Source organism: Dinoponera quadriceps, unplaced genomic scaffold (assembly GCF_001313825.1).
Source record: "Dinoponera quadriceps isolate SergipeBrazil2010 unplaced genomic scaffold, ASM131382v1 scaffold2907, whole genome shotgun sequence".
Taxonomy (NCBI): domain Eukaryota; kingdom Metazoa; phylum Arthropoda; class Insecta; order Hymenoptera; family Formicidae; genus Dinoponera; species Dinoponera quadriceps.
The window spans coordinates 29,692-51,368 of NW_014556933.1; the positions used below are offsets into that span (position 1 = coordinate 29,692).

Here is a 21,677-nt window from a genome sequence, read left to right on the forward strand (position 1 = left end):
GGGGGGGGGGGGGGTGCATCGTTACAAGGACAGAGTGATTTTATGGATGTTTGAGTAGAATCCTCGTTTATCATTACGTGGCGGGCAAACAATTTTACATAAAAAGTGTCTATATATATTATGTGACTATAAGAAGACGTTTACTGGCTCATGAAATGACATTTCTGAACACAATGATGAAACCGTTACTGTCCGAAAACCGTCGAAAAAGACTTGCTTGGGCAAAAGAAAATTTGTGCCGCTATTAGAACAACATAATTTTTTCAGACAAAGCTTCTTTTTGGGCAAATTGTTTTATTAGAAGTGCTTGGTCTACCCACGCCAGTAGATTCAGAAGCAGAACGTTAAACATCCGGTAAAGATGCACATTTGGGGCTGTTTCTCAAAGAATCGATTTGGCATTTTGCACATCTTTACAATATCTTTACAGAAAATTTGAACGCTGTCAAAATTATCAAATATATCAGAGAGCTTAATTACCATCTACCCAAAAGTGGTTTACGACCTAAATTGAAAATCGGCTACTGCAAAAGGACTATGATCCAAAACGTCGGAGTAGACTTTGTACTGCGTGGAAACCAGAAAATGACATTGATTTATTGAATTGGCCTTCACAGTCGCCAGATATAAATCCCATAGAAAATGTTTAGTCGCTCATTAAGTTAAAGCTCCTTGGAAAGAAGATATATAGTGTCATGTAGTTAGTTCGACAGATTCGATTTATATTGTGTTCTTTATCTAAAGATTATGCTATAAAATTAATAGAAAGTATGCCTCGGAGATGCCAGGTGAATATTAATAAAGGAGACGACTGGACAACTTATTAATTATAAAGCATCGCAGAATATATCACGCATAATGTGTGTGTTTTTTTTTATTTATTATCCCAAATTGTTTTCGAGTTTCACCGTACACACTTTTATCAAACAGACTGATTGTATCGACTGTTTGTATTGACGATCTAGTCGGTATCTAGTCGATATCATATATAAGTCGAATTACTTTATCCTTATATTAACTTAATGTGGAAATAATATAAATTGGATAACAATTAGATCGTCAATTTCTACCTAACGTTTTCTAGATATTGTGATGAAGTTTTACAAATATTAAATTGAACATTAACTTCCACATGGCTTCGACTTGAACTCGACATAATTTCGATTTGATTTTCCATTGAGATATGAACTCCGGCAGTTCTTTTCTTCAAAAAGAGAAGCTACCCTATCTCGTATATGCTAGATTGTTTACGAAACCTCGGATAAAAATCAATGAAATCGCTGGCGTTAACTCGGAAGCCAAGTCAAGTATTTATTCACACCACGGAAACTTAAATATCAAGCAAATAATATATTAATTTTATAGGAATGCAAAGACAATTGATAACTGCTACAGTACGGTGCTATTTGTACATATGGTGGCCGCAACTTTTCAACTGTGTTTCGAAATCTTTCAGATTTTTACAGTAAGTGGAGCAGCTCACATACGTTTCTCTTTTGATCCTTTTTCTTTCTCTTTTTGCATATCTTAAAAGCAGGATTGGACAAGTTAGTATTTTTTTAAAGTTAAAAGTTATAAAAATAAAATTAACTCAGTTCAAAGTTAATATAAAAATACAATTAATATTTGTAAAGTTAAAAATTAGAAGTTTATTATGCAAAGCAATACATATGTACATATAAATATATATATATACACGGTGACCCATTTTAATCGACAAACGGAGATATCTCCGAAACTACGCAACCTACGAAAAAAATGTTCGGATAAAAGTTATCGAGGACAGTGGGGGTCATCTACCTGTACTAATGACCTTGACCTTGAGGTCAGTTTTTAAGGTCATTTCAAGGTCAAGGTCACTTTTTTAAATGGAACTCCCATTTTTAATGCCGGATTCAGAAAGAACGGGAAATTTTACATCCAGATATCTATCAAAGTTAACGTGACCTCCATAGGTCAAATAAAGATTAAGGAACCACCTCTACCAAACCCCAAGCTGGCTAAACCACGTAACTCTGGATTTTAAATGTTTCCCCGTACAGTTTAATTACAAATTTTTTGAACGAATTAAACTCTCTTTAAAGCCACTTTCTCAGTATGGCAGGCTACCTTGCAAATAAAATTAGTGATATGATAGTAGTTTGCCATAACAACTACCTTGCTACATGAAGGCTTTTACTAAATGTTTTCCAGATGAAAGACATCCTAACAACTGAGCANTTTTACTAAATGTTTTCCAGATGAAAGACATCCTAACAATTGAGCAGTTCAAAACCTACCTCAATAAGCTTGTGATAGAAATCTGGTTCAAAAACGTCGACATCATGAATACAACGAAGATAATGCACGAGATTGTGAGTCAGTCTATATATATATATATATATATAGAGTTGTCGAGGACAGTGGGGGTCATCTACCTGTACCTTTTTTAAATGGAACTCTCTATTTTTAATGCCGGATTCAGAAAGAACGGGAAATTTTACATCCAGGTATGTATCAAAGTATAAGGTTAACGTGACCTTCATAGGTCAAATGAAGGTCAAGAAACCACTCCTACCAAACTCCAAGCAGGCTAAACCACCTAACTTTGGAAACAGCGAGTACCTATATATGTATATATATGTATATATATATATATATATATATATGTGTATATATGTATATATATATATATATACAGGGTGTTTCAGACCACCAGTCTCACCCGATTTTTTCGTAAACGCGACATTTTAAAGAAAAATGTTTCAGACAAAAGTTTTGTGACTTCGAGGGGCACATANACTGGTAAATGAAAATTTTGTTACACCTTACGTGACAGTATAAGACATGTCATACATCACGACTGGGTAATGCTAATGCCGGCGGTACCGTAACTTTCAATCCTCATAACTCGAAAAGTACTTATTAAAAAAACGTTTCATTGTAGCGTTTTGGAAAGCTCTCGAAGTAAGCTACAAGAATATGTACTGAAAAATGGGGGTTTCTATTTAAGAAATTAAAGGTGACCTTCACGTGATCTTCAAACGACTATCCAAGGTCAAACCAATGACACCATCTTATGTGCCTCTCGAAGTCACAAAACTTTTGTTTGAAACATTTTTCTTTAAAATGTCGCGTTTACAAAAAAATCGGGTGAGACGGGTGTCTGGGACACCCTGTATATATATATATATTACACAGAGTGTCTGACAAAACCTTTGCATATTGATTGAGCAGATTAAACTATAGAATTGAAAAATCTTCTGGTATTTTGCAAGTGTTGCAATAATTATTAAGGAATTAAAGATTATTAATGAATGAATGCGCGGGAAACGATAGAAAAAGCTCCGTCAATAAGATCTTATTTAAGATCTAGATTCAAATCTATATTGATTATTAATTATTAATGATCAGTAATAATTATCAATACTGATTTCTGAATAAAAGGCGTTGCGTGATACTGGACAATGAAAATGCGCAATTAGCATTATACCAGATTGATTGATAAGTCTTTAGAATGACACATTAGAAGTGTTGCCACTTCCAATGCGTCGTGAATTTTCAGTAGTAACAACCTTTAAACTTTTCACTGCAAAGTTGCAGACAACTATGACAAACAGTATATTTGTAAGATACACCAAAAGCACATAATCTCTGATATTTTGTAAAAATGAAAATAACTGAAATTCGTACAGTGAATAAGTATTTCTAATTGAAAGGTTTGCAACCGCAAGAAATGATTGAGGACTTCCAAACACTTTGGGAGAGTCTGCTCCGTTGAATGCAACCGTATGTAACTGGATTTCTGAATTTAAACGTTGTTGTACCAGCACATCGGATGCATGACTCTGTGGTCGTCTAAATGAGGTGACTACACCAGAAATGAATGAAAAAAACACTTGATATCGTGTTAATTGACTCCTAAGTAAAATTGCATGAACTAGCTGCAGCTGTGAGCATCTTATTTGAACGTGTGTTCAATATCCTACGAACTTTTGGATATAAGAAAGCTAACTGCAAAATGAATGCCGCGATTGCTAACAAGCGATTAAAAATGTGAACGAATTCGCACTTATCGGCAATGTTTGAACATGTTTAGGCGCAAATCAAAATAATTTTTTCGTTGATACATAACCGTTGATGAAACACGAATCCGCCATTATATACCGAATTGAAACAACAGTCAGCACAATGGGTTCCAAAAGATAGAAATGCTCTTAAGCGACCAAAGACGCAACAATCGGCTAGAAAGGTTCTGGCCACTGTGTTTTGGGATGCACATGGAATAATCCTCATCGATTAACTTGAAACTGGAAGAACAATTAACAGAGAATTATGCATCATTTTTGGACCGATTAAATAATGAAATCAAGAAAACACGGCATCATTTAGCGAAAAAAAAATTATTTTTCATCAGAACAATGCACCTGCTCACAAATTGGTAAAAGCAATGGCATAATTGAGCGAATTGAGGTATAAATTTTTCCTACATCCACAGTATTTTCCAGATCTGGCCCCGTGTGACTTCTACTTGTTTCCAAATATCAAAAGATGGCTCCAGGAAAAGAGATTTGCTTCAAATGAAGAGGTTGAATGGGAAACAGACGCATATTTTGGACACTTAGAAACTTCTTTTTATTTGCAAGGCTTAAAGAAGCTAGAAACTCGTTGAATTCGGAGTATTGAGCTAAAAAGAGATTATTTTTAAGAATGAAGTTGTGTTTTGATAACAAATTTTTTTCATTTTCATTCTAAGGACTTATCAATCAACCTGGTATACCGCCTGTTGTTGTCAGAATATCGTCAATAAGTTTTGTATTATCTTAAATAATATTGGGATGGCAAATAAGTTCGTTCGGTTTTTTAATCGAAGTAGGTTTACTCGTTCTGCTATCTCTTTTCCACAACGCTATCGCACAATGCGCTTGCGCAGCTGAAAAGCGACGTTCCACCTAACCTATTTGTAAACATACGCCGGTTAATACCAGAGTATTGTGCATACAGCACGGTTGCAAATATGAAAGAAAAGAACGTCCATTTTCGCCATATTTTACTTTTTTATTTCAAAAAAGGCAAACGAGCTGCGGAAGCTCTTAAAAAGATTTGTAATGTGTATGGGGACGATGCTTTAACAGGACGTGTGTGTCAAAAATGGTTTGCCAAATTCCGTTCTGGAGATTTTGATGTTAGTGACGCGTCCCGTTCTGGTCGTCCAGCAGAGATTGATTCAGCTGTAATAAAGAATACCGTCGACAAAAATCCATCGCAAACAGTACGAGAGATTGCTACGACACTTAATATATCCCACACAAACCATTTGCGTCAGTTGGGATACGTTTCTCGCCTCAATGTTTGGGTGCCGCACGAACTAACCGAGGCCAACTTAACCGCTCGCATTTCCATCTGCGACGTGCTGCTAAAATGCCAAGAAAACGATCCATTTTTGAAGCGGTTGGTTACGGGAGATGAAAAGTAGATCGTCTACGATAACGTAGTACGTAAAAGATTATGGGGAAGCAGCGGTGAACCACCACAAACAACCTCGAAGGCAGGATTGACCCGAAGAAAATTATGCTCTCAGTGTGGTGGGATTATAAAGGTATCATTTATTATGAGCTCTTACCATCAGGCAGGACGATCGATTTAACTGTATATTGCTCCCAATTAACGAAATTGAATCAAGCAATACGTTCGAAACGTCCAGAATTGGCAAATCGAAAAGGAGTCGTCTTCCACCACGACAATGCCAGACCTCATACTTCATTAACTACCCGGAACAAATTGTTAAGGCTTGGCTGGGATGTTTTGCCTCACCCTCCTTATTCAGACCTGGCACCCTCTGATTATCATTTGTTCTGGTCGCTGCAACATTTTCTGAACGGGAAAAACTTTGCTAATAATGAAGCTGTTAAAACGCAACTGGATCAGTTTTTTGCTGGTAAACCTCAGACGTTTTATGAATGTGGGATTATGAAATTGGTAAAAAGATGGCCAGAAGTCATAGAAAAGAATGGTCAATACATTATTGATTAGTATATATTTTGTATATTAAATAAATTGTATCTTATACCAGTCAAAAAAACCGAACGGACTTATTTGCCAACCCAATATTTTATCCGAAATGTTCGTTCTACCGCATCATATGCACATATTCGCTAATATTATATAATTTATTCCTTAATAATTATGTGAAATTTACAAAATAGTGAAATACTTTAAAATTTGATCCGTATTTGCATACGCTGCAAACGTTTTATCTTTAATTGGCTGACACCTAGTATATTAAAACAATTAGAAATATTTATTACATTTTAACAACTTCGAAAGTAAACAGAACGTGCTATATTATAACGTGCAATGTATAATGAATCGGTTTTTTTTTTTCGTTAGATATAGATTATAGCCTGTTATATATTCATAGTCAAATCTTATATTTAAGACTGAGTTAAGTTCATCTTTAGATACTGTGTTGCTTATTGCATTGCCTACAAAACATCTCAAGCTAAACTTTAGACGATCTTAAATATGATTCGTCTAGGAATACTGGCTTAAATATGGGTGAATGTGCTGCGTAATATATATATATAATTATTGGGATTCACTTTTCTGCTCAAAAACAAAGGAATTTGCAATCTAGCTGTGAAATAATAATTGCGACAAATTATTTTCACGCTACACTTTTACTTTGGTTACTTTCCTGCAAGAGGACACTGAGAGACATAGAGTTGTTTCATTGGCTAAGTATTATAAGGTTATTTTAAGATGATATGTAGCCAACGAAACGACTTTGGCTGCATTCAGCAAAAAGAAAACAACTCAGTAACTATCGCTCCTTATTAACACTTTCACAACCGCTGACACCAATGTGGTGTCATGGGCAGGCCAGTCGTTGTATACCGGTGACACTCATGTGGTGTCATTGGTAGGCCAGTCGTTATTTGCCGGTGACACTCACGTGGTACCATTGATAGGCCAGTCGCTATTTGCCGGTGACTCCCACGTGGTACCAGTGGCAAGCCACTTGCAAAACTTTTCTTAGCACGTCATAATAATGATATAATAATTGTTTCATGAATTTACGTAAAGTTTTTTCTTCCAAAATATTGCCGGCCACTGACGACGTTTCACTGCGCTAACATGCGGTTGTGAAAGTGTTAATATATAATCCTAAATTTATCAAGAATCTAATAGAATGTTCTGTTTACAAATAACAATCACCGGTTTGCTTTTTTCGGTGAATGTAGCCTTCGTATCTCTCCATGTCTTTTACTAGAAAATAATCATTGAAGAAATATTTTAACTTATATAAAAACAAAATTAAAAAATTGGAGTTAAAAATAATTAGTTTAAATTTAATTTAATTCATTTTAAAGGTAACTATGTTACGTTAAATGTTATTAACTTTTTAACTTTTTAATTTAATTTCTAACTGATTAGCTAATTACTACCCAACCCTGTTTACAAATAATTATGGTGTTCTCTAACAATAATAATTATTCAAATATTCACGCTAATATTCTATATATACCGAACTTTGTTAATATATACTAGAAAATTTGGTTACCATGTGTAACTTTTATCAATGCATTTGCAGAAAATCACTGACAAGAACTCAGAGATATCTGACGTCAAGATGGCTTTTCTCGTGTCTTATGTCTCACTGGTGTTATTGCCTTTGTACACTTACTGTTACTCAGCTGAAAAACTTCTAATGGAGGTAAAATAGTGAGCTGTGCGAACTAATGCGACATATGCGAGGTGAAAATCTAATTTTTAGAGCACCGGCATAGCGTATAGCGTGTACGAATGCAAATGGTACGATCTGCCGTCGAAGGATGCAAAAGACTTGATGTTTATCGTATATCGATCTACAATTCCTCTTAAACTGACAGCTGGAAAATTCGCGACCTTCTCGCTGGAATTGTTCGGAACGGTGAGATGTCCGTGAAAAAAAATTAGAGTATGTTTTTCGATCAATCTAACTGTTGCATAATATTTTTTTCTTTTAGACTGTGAATTGACTGTGGATAATTTAATAATTGTCGTTTTATCATCTTCAATTATAATTTGTATCAAGCATAGGAAATTTATTTTTCAAAATTAATTCATTACTTACAAAATTAGGAAAATTACTTTCGAAAAGTAACTTGTAATTGATACTCGTTACTCTTTGAAAAAAATTAACGTGTTATTGTTACTTGTTATATATTAAAAAAGTGACTCGTTACCATTATCGTTGCTTATAAAGTAACATGTCAATACAATTTTATTGAGTTTCAAAGATCTTTTTTTAAGATTCGCTTCTGCTCATATATACATATACAGGGTTATGTAAAAGTAGAAGAATGCTAAAATATCACGAAAACAATAAATTTTTGAAAAAAATATTTCAGTTAAAAGTTGTAGAGATTAAAATAATCTATTTACTAATCTTATCAGTTTGGCCTTGGGTGGCATCACCAAGATCAGGACAAGCCCACATTGAATTTTTAATGGAACAATCTAATTTTATTGCATATTCTTGTAGATTATTTCGAGATATTTTCAAAATACTAGGACAAAGTACTTATTTGTTAAGTACATCTCGAGTTTTGAAATTATAAAATTACAGTACCGTCGGTATTAACATCACCCAAGGTGCACCGTGTGCATGATTGGAATTATACCTTTTATGCCCATATTGAATTTTTTAAATGGAACAATCTAATTTTATTGCATATTCTAATGATTATTTCGAGATATTTTCAAAACACTACGACAAAGTACTTATTTGTTAAGTACATCTCGAGTTTTGAAATTATAAAATTACAGTACCGTCAATATTAGCATTACCCAAGGTGCACCGTGTGCATGATTGGAATTATACCTTTTATGTGTACATGTGTATGTTTGTGTATGCGTGTGTATACGTGTGCGCGTGCGCAGAAATTTTGTGAGTGTTTTGGAAAGTTCTTAAAATAAGCTACAAGCATATGCAATAAAAAGTAGACTATTTCATTTAAAAAGTTTAATGTGACCTCTTTCTTTTGTAACCCGAGAAAATGCCTATATCCCCCAAAAGGCCGGGGAGGCTCTCTGGGGTATGTAGGACTCGCACCCACTAAAACCCTCGGGGGTGCCGCCTCTGCGCCGTAACTTGGTCTTTGATTGGAGCCAAGTGGGAGGGGGCCGGGCATCGCGTGCAGAATTCTTCCGACCCCCCTCGCCGCGCCTCTAAGCCATCCTGATCGTGGCTCATTTTGTCGCTCCGGTTCTTCCGTCAGCGGCAGGATGCTGCACCAGGTATCCCACCGCGCCCCCTTGAGGGGAGGCGAGATCGGGACACGGGAATCCCTGCCCGCGTCGCGGTCTCCCCGGCGCGTTCAGAGGTCCGCGATTATAGCTCCGCGGACCTCTGCACGCCCGTTACTCAGTACGGGAAAGTGGGAGGAACTACGAATCCACCATCCTCTACACTGTCCTGTCTTTTTGCCCGGGGCGGAGTATTACCTGTTAACTCCGTCCCGGGTCGGGGACCCGTCCCGTCCAGTGGAGACGGGGAATTTCAAAGTGTCCCCGCCTCCGATAATTGTTATAACCGCACGTTAATATATTCACCTTAGCGTTGTCGAAACACTAAGAACGTTTCGACAACACCATGAATGTGCTTGCAAGAAAAGCACCGCGTTGCAATAAAGTGGTGCACACGCCACCACACAATTTCCGGACGGCATGTGCCCGCTGACCTGTCGCTAATACATCCCCCCTAAAAAATACGGAGAGACAATAAAAGAGCCGCGTCGATCCGAAAGGCGGGCCATTTTCCAACTTCCTCGAAATTGCTGAAATGCTGCTCTGCGAGCGCGTGCCCCATTGATGCAAAGAGGTGATAGTCAGATGTCGCCAGGTCTGGGGAGTACGGCGGGTGCGGAAGGATGTCCCATCCAAGCGATTTCAAGCTGTCTTTCACTGGTTTTGCTGTGTGAGACGGCGCATTGTCGTGTAACAAAATCACTTTGCCATGTCTTCTGGCCCATTCCGGTCGTCTTTCGATTAATGCGTGGTTTAAATTAATCATTTGTTGGATAGCGATAGCGTTGTGTATTAACGGTTTCGCCGGGCTTCAAGAGTTCATAATACACAATACCGCTTTGGTCCCACCAGACACAGAGCATGGTCTTCTTCCCGAAGCGATTTGGCCTTGGTGTTGATGGACCGGCTTCGCCAGGTGAAAGCCACGATTTTTTCCGCTTCGGGTTTTCAAAATAAATCCATTTTTCGTCACCCGTCACAATTCGATACAAAAATGATTTCCTTTCGTGGCGTTGAAGCAGCATTTCACAAGTGACTTTGCGATTTTCCATTTGACGTTCATTCAAATTGTGTGGGACCCATTTACCGAGTTTATTGATCTTTCCCATTGCTCGTAAACGTCTGCTGATTGTTTCTTGTGATACATGTAATGCTTCTGCTAATTGCCGTTGAGTTTGAGTTGGGTCATCATCCAATAACTCCTGCAATTGCTCGTCTTCGCATTTTTGTGGTCTACCAGAGCGTTCACTGTCTTTCACATTGAAATCACCATTTTTAAATTGTCGAAACCATGTCTCACATGTTCTAATCGATGGAGCGTGTTCACCATATGTTTCTACCAGCAAACGATGACTTTCAACAACCTTTTTCTTTTGATTAAATAAGAAAAGCAATGCGTGCCGCAAATGTTCTTTTTCAGGCACAAAACTTGACATGATCACTGAACGATAAAACAAAGACGCTAGTTTTTGGCGGACTCAACTTGTATGTGTTTGTAGTTTTAAATGTCAGACAAACAAAATGACGTATGTGTCAAATTAATGCGCTGCGTACATTTCGCTGGCGCCATCTCTTAGTTAAACCGGAAAAAACTTATGCATACACCTGGTAAGCAACCTGTGTTGTGCACCGCATGCATATGTAAAAAGAGAGAAGTAGGCCCAGGCCTCAACCGAGGCTGTAGTGCCAGTCATTATTATTATTATTATTCAAAAAATGTAACGTGTTATTGATAGCAATGAGAAAATATAACTTCGTTATCAAATAGTTACTGAAGAAACGTAACGGTAATTACGCATTATAGGGGACGCAGCTCGAATGACCTTGACTTATCAAGGAAATGGTCCTGAGTAATAATCAAAAAGTTTTATACGCCGTTCATTGTTCATTAAAAAGTTGTTAACAAAAGAAAAAATACGAATTAGAATTATTTATTATGTAAGTATTATGTGTATAAGTGAATAATCCAAATGGTTTTAAGCAGTTAAAAAATTCATTTTAAAATTAATGGATTTTCCCACTCTTTGGCGGTTATGTAGTGTTAATATATATCTATTAAAGATGACATTTAGTATGGCAAAAGGCCCAACATAACCTTTAAAAGTATTCAGTTCAATAGAGTCAAACATGGCAATAGATAAGGTGCATCCGATACTGTATTCCTTATGAATTTTAATAAAGAAAAAATGCAAGAGCATGCGAAGCGATTTGTCTTTTTTTCGGCAAAAGTGTTGTATTATGTGTGCGAATTTTGATTTTAAGAATTTTAATAGCGGTGATTTTAGTTTGATCCACCAACAACATCCTGGAGGCCCTCGAAAATGCGACAACGATGATTTGGAACAATTGCTCGCTTAAAATTCGGCATAAACGCAAAAAGAGCTTGAAAGCAGTTAGGAGTAATGCAGCAAACCGTTTACAAACGCCTACATGAAATGGGTAAGTTCCAAAAAGGAGGAAAATGGGTTCGGCATGAACTTAGAGAAACCACCAAAAATCAACAAGTGGCAGAGTGTCTTTTTTTCTCAGTAAGCAGCGCCGAAAGTCTTTCTTGTAAAAAATCGTTATGGGCGATAAGAAACGGATACTCTATGACAACCTGAAACGCAGAAATTCGTGGTTAAATCCAGGCAAACCATTAACATTGGTCGCAAAGCCCAATTGTTTCGGAACAAGCTTTTCTCTGCATTTCGTGGAATATTAAGGGCGTGCTCTATTATGAACTTTGAAAAACTGTTTGAACCAGGGTAAAACAGTTACTGCGGACTACCAACGGCTACCAACGCCAATTATTCCGCTTGAGTCAAGAACTGGAACAGAAACGCCCTTATACTGGCAAAGGAAAACGTCCTGTAAAATTGTTTCATGACAACGGCAGGCCTCATATTGCTTCCGAGACAAGAAACACCATAATGAATCTTGGCTGGAACGTCTTGCAGCACCCGATGTATTCACCAGACATTGCTCCATCCGGTTATCATTTATTCCGGTCGATGCAACATACCTTTTCCAATGCTCACTTCCAATCAGTGTACGAGATCAGAAAATGGCTTGGTGACTTTATCATGTCCAAAGACACAACATTTTTCCAAGATGGAATTCATCAACTGCCTGAAAAATGTCTTAAAATTATAGAAAGCAACGGCGAATACTTTGATTGAAAAATTTTCCTCTCTTTTAAAATATATCTCAAATATTGTTCAAAAATTTGGATTATTCATTTATATACCTAATAAATGCTTCACATAATACGTGACCTTGTCATATATAGTAAAGATCACCTTCCTAAGTACCCTTCCGAAGGTTTTATCTGTCGCTCACTTTTCATTAAAAACATATTAACAAAAAAACGGAAATAAGCATATACACACATCGACCGGTGTGTAAAAGTCTTTCCGCTGGGCCATCAATTAGAAAATTCTATTAAATATTCAAATAGTTGATTTCTTATATAAGCTATGCGGTCTTCCCAGTTTATAAACAGAATTTCTAATTAGTGGTCCAGTGGAATTACTTTTACGCACCAGTCGATGTGGGTGGATGCAAATTTTCGTTTTTTTGTTAATATTTTTTTAATAAATAGTGAACAATAGGTAATATCTTCGGAATGTTACTCAGAAAAGTGATCTCTACCGTATATGTCAAGATTAAGGTCATTGGAGGTATATCCCCTACGTAAATACGTGTATGTGTTCAATACAGTCTTTTGTTAATAACTTTTTAATGAACAATGAGCAACGCATAAAACCTTTTGATTATTACTCAGGACCATTTCCTTGGCAATATATATGAAGGTTAAGGTCATTGGAGCTGTATCTTCTATGCATAATTAACAAATTAACTTTAAGGATAACTCTATCCATTCAATTGTTCTGCAGCTCAGACATGAGCCATGGCCTCTAGAAGTCTGGCCCTCCACTCCTGTCTCTAATCTCTCACATGCAGTAGAGCTCTCACATTCATCTCCAATCCATCCTCCCACCTGGCTTTTGGTCTCGGGCGCTTATTATGGGTCCTAGCCGTCAATGTCTTCTTTGATATTCTCGTATTCTCCACACGTTGTACGTGCCCGCCCATGTCAGTCTTATAATTCTCAGATACTCTGACAATCTGGGTGCCTCACATCTAAATTCATATATTATAGGAGTATATTTCATAGTTATACCTAATTTTTCATGTCCCTTTCTTCTGGAGTGACCCGTATATTTTCCGTAATACTTTCCTTTCAAGAGCATCCAGGGTGTAAATGATTTGCTGCATCATTGTCTGTGCTTCCTCTCTGTACGTAACCATACTACGTATTAAGCAGCAAGATTAGGCACGTATTAGGCAGTTACGTCTTATATAGCACGATTTTCATGTTCGTATGAACATCTTTAGATTTCAATATCGGTAGTACTGAGAAATACGCTTTGTTTGCTGCCTTGATCCTTTCCTGAACATTCCTGAATTCATCATTATCTTTGGTTATTACAGCCCTCAGGTATTTGAGATTCTGTACCTCCTCAAAACAATACTCTCTAAGGTGTATCCACTTCTCTGGTTTTTCTAGTCACAACTAGCATTTTTGTTTTTCCCTCGTTAACCTACAATCCGATTTTCTTCGCTGCCTCTCCCAGCTCTTTGAAGGTTTTTCTAAGGTTTCCCAGAGATCTTGCAAAGCTATTAATGTTATCTGCGTACCCGGCCAGCTGACGCGATTTGTGATAAAATGTGCCGTTAACATCTATTTCGATTTTCCTTACAACCTTCTCCAGTCCTAAATTGCATCGGAATCAGGCCGTTCCCCTGCTTCAAGCTTTCCTTAGCTAAGCCTACTCCCAGCATATGTTTTTGAGCACCACTGCAGAAAATTGTATAATCCCCGATTTTAATTATATTACAGTCTTTCCATCTCGTTTCCTGCAATGCCAGGATTTGAATTCTGTATTTGGTTAGTTCCTCCACCAAACTCTTGGCTGGAACTCAGGCTTCAGCTCTCCCTGGATCTTTACTATGCACCTAGATGAAGACAGCTTCATTTTTATCAGTCTGACCAGCTTTGGGAGGATTCTTAAGTCCAACATGGTGCTGTACAGGCTATCTCTCTTAATACTATCATACGCCTATATGAAATATACGAACAGTTAGTACACATCGATGCCTTGTTCCCAGTACTTCCACAGGATTTGTCGCACCGTGAAAAGTTGATTCATCGTCGACCTACCACGTCGGAAACACGGTATGGCTTTATCTGCGTGCAATTCCATTTGATGTCTTATAATAGAAGTGAGAATTTTGTAAGTGATGTTTATCAGGAAGATTCCTCTATAGTTATTGCACATAAATTTGTCTCCTCTTTTTATAGATAGAGCAGATGTCACTTTCTTCCCACTCTTTTGGGATTTTTTCTTCTTTCCATACTTGTTCTAATATTTTAAGCACCGCCTCCAAAGCGGCTCCCCCTCATAGTTTGATTAGCTCTGCAAGTATATTATCTATGTGGTGTTTTATTGTTCTTCAGTTGACTAATCTGTTCCTTCACCTCTTTCATTGAGAAGGGTATTTCCTCTTTACTCTCGTTACTGTCGTGCATGCGTGAGTACGACCACTCCACTCTTTCCTGTCTCTCTTCCCCTTTCAACAGCTTTTGGAAAAATTCTTTCCATGTATTCATTATCTTTTCTCTTCCCGTCACCACATTTCCTTCCAGATTTCTGCATACATTGGACACAGATTTGAAACCTCTCCGAGGAATGTTTATCTCTTTGCAAGTTTTCTTAGGTTTCATAGGTAGGTTTGTTGCTTTCCTGGAAATTCTTCTATAATTGTGCAATGCGGTTGCTGGCAGACTGGTGCCTCTTCTTTATATTATTTTTGCCTCCTTTCTCGCAAATTCATGCTCTAGTTTCTTCCTTTTCGTTGGCCTACTTAGCCATTTCATTCTGAGGCTACTTTTTTTCGCTATTGCGCTCCTACACTCTTCATCAAAGCAATCTTCCTTCTTGCCCTTCCTTTGATATTCCACTATTTCTTCCACGGTGTTTAAAATACTGTCTCACACATTCCCCCAGTTCACCTCGTCTGTCCGCTCGCTACCGACCGCGTTGTTTAATCTTTCCTTTAGTGTGCGTTGGTACTCTCGGAGCTTTTTCGGATTTTCCAGGCTTACAGTATTAAATCTCTTACATCTAGCGTCCGGTTTTAACGTTCTACTTAGAATCCGGCAGCGGAATCTTAACTCCATCAAACCTGATCTGATTCGATATTTGGATGTCTGTATGATTTTACTTGCATTACACTCGACAGGCCTCTTCTCTTTATTGAGACATGATCTATTTTGGTATTCGTTTCCCCATCAGGGGATCTCCACGTTTGTTTATGGATATCTTTTCTGGGGAAAAATGTTGATACCACCGCCATACTTTACAGTTGCAAAATCTATTGTCCGCAGAATGTTATAGTTTGATATTGCATGCACAGGCTTTGTTTGTTTATAACCGGTCTATGTATGGCTTCTCTTCCAATTTTGGCGTTTATATCCCGAAGCACTATTTGAATATCATTTAAGGGCATTGAGGAAATCATATGTCCGTTCAAATGTGTTATAGGTCATAAGATTCTAGTGTGTTATAGAGCATCTTTCACGAGTTCGTCCTTTTCCTCGGTTTCGGCACGTGCATTAGACTCAGACTGAAAAACTTAATCCTCACACTAATAGCACATATTCTGTCGTCCACTGGTCAGAATTCCATGACACTGTTGAAGAGATTCCTGTGTACAGCTAAGCCTACTCCCAGCATATATTTTTGAGCACCACTGCAGAAAATTGTATAATCCCCGATTTTAATTATATTACAGTCTTTCCATCTCGTTTCCTGCAATGCCAGGATTTGAATTCTGTATTTGGTTAGTTCCTCCACCAAACTCTTGGCTGTCGCGGTCTCATATAAGCTTCTCACATTCCAAGTTCCTCACTTCATTTCCATATTTCGTTTGTCTAGTTGTCGTCAGTATGACCGTCCTATCCGAGGCATTCCTTCTGGTTTCTTAATATTAAAGTTTTTTACCGAAATGGGTTGTTAGCCCTAACTGTATGCCCAAACCTTCATCCTGGAGGACCAAGGATGTTTTTGTTAGGGTTACCATACTTTAGTCGATTTGTTCCAGTTATTCGTAGGCACTGGAAATTCGCCTATTACTTTCTCTCGTTAGATGCAGAATGCATTGCCCAGGAGCCACGCGACATTACTGCCTTCGTGGACGTAAGAGTAGGATTTGTTGGCAGAGCTGACTCAATTCAAGTTCCCGAATTTCTTGTCAGGTCTCAGTGGGCATTTTTAGTAGTTTTATCGTTACATCGACGTCGGCCGCCCATACAATCTTCTAGACCCATACCAACTTTTGCTTCCCCTTTAACGGTAACTACGTTATAAATAACACGTTATTTCTTAACTCTGATTACTTACGTGACTTACCTATACAAGGTGAATTAGAATGGTTGAAGCTGCTTTTTATCCTATGAGACGGATTACCGACTGTACGCCTAATCGATTTTGCGACGTATGCGATAGTAGTTTAGAAGGAAGGTGTAGATGGAAAGACTAACTTTGATATTAAGGACACCAGTTTTTAAGATTTCATAGAGCATTTAATTTTTCAATATAATTCCCTCGTAGCTCGACGCATTTCCTTCAACGTTTTTCCAGGTTCTGATTCCCTCCTGGAAACGGGTTTCTTCGAAGTTCACAAAATAGTCGTTTTCGACGACTTCTATCGTCTCTTCATTTGAGACAAATCTCTTTCCAACCAGGAAAATTTTTAGTTATATAGGGAATAAATGGAAATCCAAAGGAATTAAATCAGACTAGTACTGTGGATGCGGAAGAATGTTTAACTTTAATTTAGCTAATTTTTATTGGGAGGCAATGTTTGAATGCACTGATACATTGTCATGGTGAAACACTTTTTGTCCATTTTGAGATGTTTTTCACCGATCGTTGCCTTTAACTTCTCCAAAAATCTTCTGTAAATTATCTGTAGTATCAGCCAATAACGATATTTCCTTTTTCAAAGTAGTCGATCAGGAGAATTCTTTTTGCATCCTAAAAAACTGATACATTTAACCTTCCAGCCGATAGTACGGTCTTCGTTTTTTTTGGAACTGTTTCGTTCAAATTCCACTTTTTGGTTTACGTTTTTGCTTATATATATAATGGTGAAACCAAGTTTCATCCACGATTACAAAATGCCGCATGAGATCCGTTGAATTTTCCTTAAATACTTCCAAACAGTCAGCTTATATTCGCATACGCACTCGTTTTTGCTCGCAGTGAGCAAACGCGGCACCTATCTTGCAAAAAGTTTTTTTCATATTCAATTCATTATGTAAAATGAAATGAATTCACTCAGTTGAGATGCGCATAGTCTCTGCTATCTTGCGTACTTTCATTCGGTTGTCGGATAAAACCATATCATGAACTTTATTGATATTTTTTGACATGACAGTTGTTCGGATATCTAAAACGTAATGCATCTTTGATATTTGTTCTGCCACACTTGAATTCGTTTATTCAAAGTCGAACAATTTCATAGAAAAGATATGAGTCACTCAATTTTAAGAAAAATTGTTTCATGGATTTCTTCCACTGTTTTCTTTTATAAAAAAAAAAGGATTGAATCATATCTCGAATTCCAATTTTATCTATTTTGCACTATCACTTGAAACGCTTATATTAAACAAATTAACTATTGAACAAAAAATTAACGGCAAAATTATTTAAAATTTCGCGTGAGTTATTAATAGAAAAGGAACTATATAACCATATATATAGTTACTACTCATGTTCTTTATGAGTATGGGAACTAAATTACTTTTCAAATCATTCTCGTAAATAATCATCGCGTATATACCATGTGAACTGCTAGCCCAAGAGCAAAATACAAACACATGAAAAACTAAAATCAAATTACGTTAAAATGTATAACTAAAGCAATATTTGCTAATATATCGCGCTTGGACCAGCAGCTTGCATGGTATATCTACGCAATCACCATCCATACGTCGTTAAATCGATTTTACGTACAATCGGTAATTTGTCTCATAGAATAAAAAGCAGCTTTAACAATTATGACTCACTATTAGGTTGGTGCATTTGAAATGTCGGATTTTTAAGTGAATATATAGAATATATTTTTTCCAAAAGTTGTTTATTTAATCAAAATATGCTCCATTTGCTTGGACACACTTTTCCCAACGAGATTTTAATACATAAATACTTGTCTTAAAGAAATTCTGATTTTTGGAATCAATAAACTCTGATATGGAATTTTTCAGATTGTCAACATTTTCATAGTGTTTAGCCCGTAAAAACAGTTCTAAATGTTTAAAAAACTGAAAGTCGGTTGGCGAAAGATCTGGTGAATAAGCTGGGTGTTGCAAAATTTCATATTTTAACTCATATAATTTTGCAATCGTTTTGTACGACGTATGCAGCCGAGCGTTGTCGTGGAAAAGTATTGGGCCATACCGATTAATAAGCGATGGGCGTATAATTTTCAATTTTTTATGTATTTCATCAATGTACTAGCAGTACTTTTCGGCTGTAATTGTCTCCCCAGTTCGAAGGAATGAGTAGTGAATTATTCCAGTCACATTCCACCAAACTGTTATTAAAATTTTTCGTGTATGAAATGATGGCCTTGGAATACAAGCACAAGTCTCATCCCTATCAAGCCACCGAGCACATCTTTTCCTATTGTCGTAAATAACCCATTTTTTATCACAAGTAATAATTCGATAGAAAAATGGCTTTCGATGAAATCGGGTTAGTAATGATAAGAATACGTTCAAGCAATTCTGCTTATTTCGCTCGGTTAGTTCGTGCGGTACCCACTCACCCATTTTTTTCACCTTGCCAATTTCAGAAAGATGTCGCAATGTTGTTAAGGTCGACTTTCATTCTGATAGCAAGTTCCCTTGTAGATACAGGATTCGTTTCCACCAATGCTTTCAGAACATCATTATTCACAGACGTTATGGGTCTTCCACGTGGTTCATTTTGTAGAGAAAAATCACTAGACCGAAATTTTTCAAACCAGCGCTGCACTTTTCGTTTGTTAACAGTATTCTCCCCAAACGCCCGGTTTATATTGCGTGTAGCTTTTGCAGCATTATTGCTAAGTTTATATTTATATAAAATAATTATACGAATATCGGTTGAATTCATATCCGTAGAAAATTCAAAATAGATAACAAAAGAGCCCATTTTGAAAAAATCTTCTTTGTTAAAATGTGACTCTGGCAATGGACAATACGACTGTAAAAGAGGTTATGCCAAAAACAAAAGTATAACGGAAGCAGGGAGATAAACGTTCATGTAAAGAAAATCCGAAATTTCATATGCACTAACCTAATATTATAAAGTAATTAGTTATTATGACAGTTATCGTAACGTTATTCATGAAACAATGATTTAAAACAACTTTTATTGCTTATTCCAATAACTTTTAAGGGGATTTTTTACAAGAATTATTATCTAAATTTTGTTATAATATTTAGTAACCTTTACTCCTAATGTACATAAAAATTACTACGACAAATATTTTATATATTTACAAAATAACGACAAAAATGACGATTTTATCTATTATCGATACATTTATTCAAAAAGTAACGAGTCTTTAAGTCGACTCGAAAGAAGAAACGCGATATTTCTTAGCTTGGAAGCTTGCATTTCATATTATATTCAATGCTATTATTTGTCATTGTTACCGTATATGACAATAAGATTGTTCCTTATGCATGATTTTTACTTCATTTAGGTGTTGAAGACGTCAATGGGATACTTATCTGCCCTGCTGACAATGAAAGATTAATGGAGATAACGCAAAATAAAATGACGCGAATCCGAATATCGTGCAACTGACTACTAATCGACTTTTATAATAAACGAACGAATAGATTTTTATACGCACTACCTGCAACTTATTTTATTTTTACCAAACAAATACACACTTCTATGTAACAATACAAGCTACTTATTTGTGTAACGATGCATCCCTCCGGCGAACACCGCGGCCGACCGAACGTCGGCTGTTAACGGCGCTCAACGCCACACATAAACCTTCACACTCAGCACGCACGTGGCACGCGGGCACACGTGACTCGCGTGTGAGCCTGCGCTAAGCAACAAACCGTTGTTGTAAACAACGGGATGCTAAAAACACACGGCGGAAGCGGTATATAAATCCGCTCCGCCGTGAAGAAGAGGCCGATTCAACCGGAGTCAGCCGGATCGAGAAATCGCAGGCTGCTCCGGATCCCGATCCCAAGGTCGAGGAACCGCGACGGTGTGTGCGCCGTCACAGCTGTGTGTTTGCAGCCGCACTCGACATCCTTCCTTTCCCGCAAGACCAAGGTCGTGTTTACGCGGTCTTTCCCGTGGAAGTCGCGGGCGCTGGACTCACAAATACCTTTACGGGACGGTGAGTTCGCCGTCTCCATCGAGAGTTCCCGGTCTTCTCGCTCGTGGCGGACCTGGGAATAGGAATGATGGGTGGTGCGTTCACAGTCTCCGTCGAGAGTTTTCGACCTCGCCCGCTGCACTCCGGCCATAGGACATTGCGCCTCCGGGGCAAGCGAACGCCCCGGCATTCCGCACCGTAATCCGCGCCGCGCGACGAGCAGACGAAGCGCGTCTGTCCATGCTTCCAGCCGCACCTCACCGGAGGTGTCACCGGAATCCGTCGACCGCCGCCAGCTGCACATCGGCCAGGCCGGCCCGGCCGAGCCCGCTGATACCGTATCGGAGCGCGATACCGCGTGCCCTCCGTTCCAGGGCTCGACCGACGCGAGCACTCCGCGCGCAGCCAACCACCGCGTACTGAAATAGTGCGATCCGCGAATGCATCCCGCCGCATGCACGTCGACGCAAGCCGCGAGACTTTAAAGCGCTGCAACAACACACGGACCGCATCGATCAACACGACGGGACCATAACACCGCGCCCGCGCCCCGCCGTCACCGCGAGCGCCGCGAACCTCGATACGCCGAACGCCGACTAAGACCGGATAACATAATACCGCAGAACACGGGACAACGTGTCTAAACCTATAACCTAAATGCTTACATACGAATAGATAGATTTAAAGTACGGCCCGATGTCACGTACACTGTACCGAGCAGCATAGAATATAAAATAAATAGCAATTACCGACCTCCACGTCTTGACTCACTCGGTCACACATACTTACACTTCCTCGTATTAAAAAAACGCCTGAAAATCCAGCGAGCTACGTCGGAACCACAGGATTGTACCGAGCACGGTCGACCAGAAAACCGGACGACCACCCCACCGGCCGGGGGGGCACAAAGCCACCGAGCGGCGGGGTTCGGGTCACCTTTGTCTACATTTAACGATGTCGTA

The 21,677-nt window shown here is 38.2% G+C and overlaps 1 pseudogene; it reads left to right on the forward strand.

Annotated features, from left to right (window-relative positions):
* Positions 1 to 20,127, forward strand: part of LOC106748513 — a 37,331-nt pseudogene extending 17,204 nt beyond the window's left edge.
* Positions 20,128 to 21,677: the final 1,550 nt, after the last annotated feature.